Genomic DNA, 8,859 nt, shown 5'->3' on the forward strand with positions numbered 1-8,859 from the left:
TTTACTGGTTAACTGCACACTGCCATAAACATTTTCTGTGTATGTGTATATATATGTATATATGTATATGTATGTATATATACATATATATTTAGATATCTTTATATCTTTATTTATCTGCCTTCTTTTTCTTAGTATATTTTTCTTTAAATTTTGTTATTATATTTATATTTTTATTCCCCTTTTTACCCTATTTTATTCCCTCATGCCGGACCGTCATTAAAAGCATTTCACTGCATGTCGTACCCTGTATGTATGTGTATGTGACAAATAAAATTTGATTTGATTGATTTGATTTGATTTGCTGTGAAGCATTTTTAGAGGCTGCTCTGTCTCATGGTGGCATTTGAGCCCCCTCCAGTGGTGGCTCAGAGACAAAGGGTTCTCCCAGAAGGGCAATCCATTCCGTATTTTTAAGGTCTTGTGGCAAGCCGTGCGAGTCTTAGAAATATGAAAAGAACCTACTTTCCTGTCTCAAGGCCTCGTCCTGGGAGCTCCTTGCCGTCGCATAACGCTAATGATGGACGCATCCCTCACTGGGTGGGGAGCGGCTTCTCCGCCCAAGGTCAGTGGGACAAGCGACATCTTTCATGACACATGAACTGCCTGGAGATGATGGCTGAAACACTTCCTCCGAGACCTGAAAGGTCACCACGTGTTGGTCCGTACAGACAACATGACGGTGGTCTTGAACATCAACCACCACATCAACTACATCTCCGGTCTCACCCCTGTACAGGCTGGCGCAGCAGATCCTTCTGTAGTCCCAGCGAGAACTCCTCTCGTTGAGAGCAGAATGGGGAATGGGGGCTTCACCCCGAGGTGGTGGAGCAGATATGGCAGAGATATTACAAAGCCCAGGTGGATGGTGCAGACATTGCCGAGGCTACGTCTGTACGCCTTTTTCCCTATCACGCTGTGCCTAGGAGTTCTGGAGAGATCCCGCCAGGAAGGAGCTCGTCTCCTCCTTGTGGTACCTCGTTGGCCAGGCAGACCGTGGTTCATAGACCTGCTGTCCCTACTCGAAGTACCTCCTTGGGAATGTCCTCTCAGAAGGGCTCTCCTCTCTTAGGCAGGGGGAACCCTGGTTTACCCCTGCCCAGAGTTATGGAAACTGTGGCTGTGGCCCCTGAGGAGGCACAGTTCCTTGCAGCTGGTCTCTCTACTGAGGTAGTGGAGACCATCCTCCATTCCAAAGCTCCCTCCACGGTGAGGTTATATGCCACTAGATGGCATCTGTTCACCACATAGTGTGAGCACCGCCAGCTGGACCCAGTCAACTGCCCGGTTGATTTAGTTCTTGAGTTTTTGCAGGAACAGTTTGCCACAGGATTGGCTCCATCAACCCTAAAGGTTTACGTGTCCGCTACCCAGTACAATAATTCCCCAGTCGCTGGGGAAACACCCCCTCGTGACACATTTCCTAAACAGCACCTGGAGGCTGAGGCCTGGGATACGACCCAGAGTGCCTGTGTGGGACTTGGCCATTGTGCTGGCAGCTCTATCTGAGCCCTCCTTTGAGCCATTGGCCGAGGTGGCCCTTAGGTATCTGTTGGTTAAGACCGCCTTTCATCTGCCAATTTCAACCGTTAAGAGGATTGGGGACCTACAGGCTCTTTTCTGTGGCCCGTCTCTCCTGGAGTTTGCCCCTGGCATGGCCAGCGCGTTACTCTACCCTATGTGCCTAAGGTGCCTGCAGCTCAGGACAAGTCTGTGGGGGAAGTCGGAGCAGCTGTTTGTCTGCTATGGCCCTCAAAGGAAAGGTTTTCTGGCCAATTTATTCGTGTCATGAGTCCTCTGGTCTTCCCATTCCCTTCGGAGTCAAGGTTCATTCCACCCGGGGTATAGCAGCCTCTACAGCCTGGTCCGCTAAAGTTTCTCTCCAGGACATTTGCAATGCTGCGGGCTGGTCCACCCCACTGACATTTGTCAGGTTCTACGACCTTGACATCAGAGCCACTCCTAGCTCCTCTGTCCTGCTTGCTCAGACATACTAGGCAGGGACTGATTGGACACTCATTCCCAAAGTGTTTCGACGCAGTTCGAGTTCCTGAAAGGGAATGTAACTAGGTTACGTATGTAACCCTAGATCCCTGAGGCAACGAGAGCTGCGTCAACATGCCTTGCAGCGCTTACCTTTTCCTTTTTTTAGAAGTTAATGTCGCCACCATCGCTCACCCATTTTGTAGCTTTCTGGTTTACACAACGTCGCCTGCCAATGATTTAATGACTTGCCTATTAGCCGGATTTTACACGTGATTCATTGCGTGAACAACGCTCCCAAAGCGTTTTGACGCAGCTCTCGTTCCCTCAGGGAACTAGGGTTACATACGTAACCTAGTGAAGTTTTCCACTAAAGATAAAGTAAAGAAGTTTGGGCTCCAACATGTACTTAAATAAAAAGTAAATATTACTATTACCTGTTTTAGTGTCACGCTGGTAATTGACATCATATTAATATATAATTACAAAATAATTTCAAATTTTGTTGCCTAAGAGAAAATATGATGATGATCAGGTGATCAGAAATGTTTAAATCACTGACTCCTTCTTTTTCGTCAATGTAACCACATATTACTTGTTGCCTTCTGACTTGCTCATTGTTAGCTTTGTAAACTAGCCTACATCTGTGATGCACGATATGCAGGAAATTATACACCAGTGGTAGGTTGAAAAACCCACGCAATAATGAGAAAAAGGTTGATAGCTGAAAACAGGAAAAAATATTGATTGTGTCACCAGATAGATTAAAACTAAAGTAATGAGCCTGGTTAGAAAATGTAAGAAGTAGAAAGTACAGTGTTAAATATCAGAGTGAAAGTAAAAAATAAATATTGAAGTAAAATACTGATACCAGAAAAGTCTACTTAAGTACAGTAATTAAGTACTTTCCTTCTCTGGTTTCTGTACTGCAAATGCACTAGTGGAGCACTTAATTTGAAAACAGAGGATATGGTATGGAAATAAGCTTGACAATTCATATAAAAAAAGTTATATAGTACTTTTTCAGTACTATCTGAAAAAACTGAGGAAACAAAGTTTAAATGTGCAATCTGTGCACATTTAAACTTTGTTTCCTCAGTTTTTTTTCATTGATTTTACAAAATGTTCATTCCTTATTCAGTGGCTAGCTTTACAAGGATATGACATAAATAAAATAGAAATTACTTTCATGCATAATGAGCATCCTTTCATCACTCTTTTTTTGTTTTTTTCATAGCATACAGCAGTGAATGAGTACTGATTTGTGGGGTGTCACTCAAAAAAGAGATAGGTCCCCTTTGTGCTTGGTTCTTCTCAAGATTACTGAACCATATTTTCTTTGGGAGATTTTTCTTTGTTCTCCTGTTTACACATTAAAGATTGAAATCTTAATCCATATCCAGGTTTTTGGCTTTTTGACATAACGATGTCTACCGTGAAAATTTTAAAGAATGCATTTAGTCAAAAATTAATGAGGTGAAATTTAATGTTGATATTCCTTGTCCTTTTGGAAAATTAATAAACCTAGAAGGAAAACTCTTCTTCTAGCACTCAGAGAAGCAATGCTAAAAAAAAACGTATAGCACAAAACCTATATTTCAGAAAAGATTTCATGAGTCATCCCTTTAAACACTGATCATTAACCATTCAATGAACCTAGAACAGGAGTGTCCTAAGAGTGTTTTTTGTTTTTCAGAACCAGCAACCATACATTATTTAATCTGTTTATTCAGTTTGCCATAGTCTTGCCCCCTGTTTAAAAAAACTTTCAGATAAGACACCCTGCCCTCAAAAAATTCTTTAACAAAAAAATTATAATAATACACTGGCCACAAACAGAACACCTATACCCGTGTTATCCAATTAACCAATCATGTGGTAGGAGCTTAATGCATATAATGCCTATAAAGATCAAAAGCAAAGTTTATATTTTTTTGCATCTTGTACTGTAAATCTGTTTTTCTTTTTTTTTTTTCTTTTATAAGTTAAAATGTTGGAAGTGACGAGGATGGACGGGATTAGAAATGAGTTAATTAAAGGGACAGCACATGTAGGACGTTCTGGAGACAAGGTGAGAGAGGCGAGATTGAGATGGTTTGGACATGTGCACAGGAGGGACATCGGGTATATCGGTAGGAGAATGCTGAGGATGGAGCCACCAGGAAGGAGGAAAAGAGGAAGACCAAGGAGGAGGTTTATGGATGTGGTGAGGGAAGACATGCAGGTAGTTGGGTTGAAAGAGGCAAATGTAGAGGACAGGGGGGTATGGAGACAGATGATCCGCTGTGGCGCCCCCTAATAGGAAGAAGAAAATGTTCTAGCCAAGTCTTTTGGGGTTTTTTTTGTGTGGGGGCTCAGCTGTTGCTCAAGGTTAACAAGAAAATACTACTGTATCTATTCTAAAATAATCTACTCTACCCATGCTAGAATTGAACATCTAAATTAACGCTGCTGTAAAGCTCTGGTCAGATACCCCATGCCATTACTTCTGGCCTACATTGTGTCTATGCTGTCTTCTCTGCTTGAGTGTGGCCTTGTAGTATACAGATAAGCCAATACTCTGTCACTAACAATTATCTCCACAGAGAGCTAGCCAGTAGAGAAAAGTATAATCGCTGCCTCTGGTAATAAGAAATCTCTATTTTGGGGCTATTGTGACTTTGAATATCAGCAGTTATTATAGTCTACCTCAATTTACTGAGAATGATTTCTCATGCAAAATGAATTTTAATCCTTTTTTTGTTGTATTGCCCTCCAGCTACGTATATGTTATACTGATTGTGTCTTGTCTTTTGAGAGAACGGAGTGAATAATTTGCTTGTTCAGTTTGATCACGTTCTGGGTTAACTAGGTTCAGCAGGTTAGAAGAACGCATAATTATAATTAAAAGGCTGATTTACTAGGGCTTCACAAGGTGACCCATTGAGGATTTCTATTTACCAATGAATCCAGTAGCTTCAGTAGTAACTTGTCCCAAAGTTAACATGAATCCGTGAGGGAGATACAATTGGTCTTTTATCTGAGTTTTAAATTTAGTAAACAAAAACATCTTCTGGTCAAAATTATGTGCATACCAATATCAAAAATCGAATAAAGCCTTCTCATTTTGGAGCTCCTGAATGTGTAAGGTGAGATTTTCGGTCCACAACTGACATATTAGAGTCACATTTCAGTAGCTTATTCATGATGCTAGTTAAACGGAGTGAGCAAGAATGCTTCAGGTACTTTGTTCATGCTTAAACCAACAACTATGTCTAGAGGCAAGGTTGCAAATTAGATTAATTTTCAGCATAATATTTGAAGATTTAAATATTAGAAAAGAAAAAAAACAGTGGTGTTCCAAACATATTATAGTATTGGTGTATAAGACAGTAGTATATATATATATATATATATATATATATATATATATATATATATATATATATATATATATAAAATAATAATTTTTTTTTCTTGGAAGCAAATACTTTGCAGTTGCTGCTTGTTCGAGGGCCTTCGTTTTTAGGTCTTTGTCTAAATAAAAAGCATGCACAGTTGGATTGAGGTTAGCCTTAAGCTCTTGGGTCAATTTCACTATTTGTTTTTAAGCCTTTGGAGCTCAAAATGGAGGGACTATGTGTCACATAATGAAGCAAAAAAGCAGATGCAAGCACGGATATTTTATTTATAGCGTAAGAAGACAAAGTCACAAAAACTGAACCCAGCCATGAACAACAAACCATGCAGTGTGAGGTCATACATAAATATAATTGCTAATTAACAGAGGATGTGCAAACAATCATGTGACATGAAACCAAGAGGTGAATTAGCTGATGGGAAATGAGGTTCCTGGCTATAAACCTGACACTATGTGGTTGAAATTCCCAAAGGATTTTGTTTTTTTATCCATTGTGGTGGTGTACAGAGACAAAGTTATGAAAACTGTCACTGCCCAAATACTGTATCACTGTAAATGATCAATACTACTAAGCCTTTCTGTTTAAATGAGTGATATATCAGCTATTCAATGTTACTGCTGGCCATTTTCTTCTCTCCATTGCCGACCAGGATAGGTTTCCAATAAATTTAGGCTGCCATAAATGCACAGCATACAAGAAGTTGTTGGAATATGTGCCATTGATCCTGTTGGACAAATGGTACTAGTGTGCAAATGAATCAGTGAGAGCAGAGCAATACATCATACTGCATATACTTTCCAATACATCATTGGGTATAGCCCGCCATACATCACTCTGGTTTTAGACTACAGCAAGTCTCCAGGAAGTTCAGGCCCTAGTTTTTCTGAGCTGCAGAGAAAATTATTTTACTGTTTTTTTGCTAGGACAAATTGAAGCTTGTGTTAATTCATTATTCTGAAACCACATCTAACTAAAGAGTCTACAGCTTAAGTTCCACTACTTTGCTGGTTAATTGCACTTGGAATATTCCAATCAATGAACAAGGCCCATGAAAAGAAACACAATGCTGTAATTTATCATCACTCCACTCAGATTGACTTAGTTAGTGTTCTTGGCACATTCCTGCATGTGCTTGACTTGCACTTTCCTTTCACTCCAAAAACCAATTGTCTTCTATGGAAGCAGATACACATTTTTTTTAAAGCAAAGCATTTTGCACACGGTTTAATGACAGGATCTGTTTTTGGAGCACATCATTATAATCAACCAAAGCTTTAAACATGAATTTTAATATAAACACTACATATTCTAAATTATTGATTCTTCTACTTACTTCTCTTTACCTTTTCACAAAAACATCAATCACAATAATTGACAAACCTGCATTATCGCACACAGGGCACATGGACCTGTATAAATCAATACAGTATCTCAATATTAAAGCACTATTTATTGATGATAATTTGATATACATTCACAATATAGACAATAAGGCGTAATGATTTATTACATTTATTTCTGAAAAAAGAATAAATACTGAATCTACTTATCTAATATTTAATAAGCCTGAATACTTTCCCTTCCTAGGTTTGTGCATAGTGACTGCAAACTACAGATTTGTTTAGGTTAAAAGTGTGAGGACTGAAATCGCAATCGCATTCCTATTTTAATATGAAAAATCCATCTACAGTTTTAGCATCAAACAAGCACCAAACAACTAGTTTTAGGATAAAACAGCCTTGCACTTTGCAAATCATTAGTCAAAGTTCCAATGTCTCAATGATTAACAAGAATGTGTTTTTTTATATTTTTTTATTTGGATTGAGCTATTGAAGTTGATGCTTGGTGAAGCTGCATTTTGTATGTTGTGCTCTTTCTTTGAAGGCTTACAAATAGCTTTTTATATTCACAAAGGTAAAAGAAAACCAAAGAATACTGAGGAAACCACACTGACAAGTGCAATGGCAAATGAAAAAAAAAAACTACATGCTCTGACTTTATCATAAAAATAAAAAAAATCAATGGTGAGAGACATTGAAGAGATTTTACATATGAATCGCCCTATATTTGAAAAAAAAAATGACAAAGTTGAATCTTATTAATACTAATCTACACGATGACCAAAAGTATGTGAACACCAAACAAATGTATAGATGTATGAAAAAAATTGTCCATGTATAGCCTCTACAGAACCATGAATTAATTTATATTAAATACATTTGTAATGAACTGTATAAATTAATTTCCCCCACTGCACACCATGGCTTCTTGCCCAACATTACCACCACAAATCCCCACAGCCACACTTCAAAATCCAAAAGTGCCAACAGCAATAGGGAAACAATTTTATGTTTCATAAAATATATAAGGGTCTAAGTTATATGACTACAAAAATTTATACAATTACTAGCGTTCATGAGGGGCAGGACCTCTTTTGCAATTTGGTCGAGCTGACACTTGACACTGCCTTGTGGTTGGTAAAGAGTGTGGAAGTGGGGAATGGGGAAAAGAAGCTTTAACCTGCAGCTGACTCATACAGCTCAAAACTTGCAGGAAGATTATCGGTAAGCAAAGAAAAAGCATAGAAATTAAGATTTGCATTTTTTATTCACAGTTTAGTTTATTTTGGGCTTACGTAAATAACTTTACATACTTGGAAACTTTGCAGAAGTCTAATACTGACAGGGTGATAAAATGGATGTGAACTGACAAAGCATGAACATCAGTCAGGGGACTTTTTTATTATTAGGTGATTTTTTATTAATATTTAAATTAGTTTGATGATCTGAAACATTAAAGTGTGACAAACATGCAAAAAAAAAAGAAATCAGGAAGGGCCAAACACTTTTTTACACCACTGTACAAAAACTTTGACTCAGTGCTAATGCCATACCATTACACATTTCTCGTCCATCTGTTTCAGTGGTCCCTGGGATAAATGAAAAGAAAAAAAGAAAAACAAATCTCTAGAAGGCTTGTTTTTGTTGGCATCCACGTGCGATGATTATCGTAACTGCTAACAAATGTTTAAAAGCAAATCATTTTGGCACATTATCATAGTGTAAAATCCTTCTGTCAGTAGGACAGAGACCCCTACATAGATCCCCCCCATGTATCACTATTTTAATATATTTTGTTAAAAGGGGTTAAATTGGAGGGTACTGGAAACATACAGTAAGTCAATATATGCCATTAATTCTGCCAAACTGTCGATTAAGAAATAGAATGAAGAATACTTCTGTGGAACCAGTCTTCCATTAGTTTTATGAGAAAAAAGGGGGGTTTGAAACAGTTCACCTGGCTGATTTTGTGTAGATTCATGCTGATTAACAATGACTGTTGTGTCAGAGTGGAACATCATATACACTTAATACTATATACACACACACACTAAATTTATATGTACAGTTATACTTTAAGTTGAAAGGTGAATCAAGCTAGATTCAAGTAAAAAAGCTACAAATTTTAGATTTAT

This window comes from Silurus meridionalis, chromosome 2, assembly GCF_014805685.1.
Source record: "Silurus meridionalis isolate SWU-2019-XX chromosome 2, ASM1480568v1, whole genome shotgun sequence".
Taxonomy (NCBI): domain Eukaryota; kingdom Metazoa; phylum Chordata; class Actinopteri; order Siluriformes; family Siluridae; genus Silurus; species Silurus meridionalis.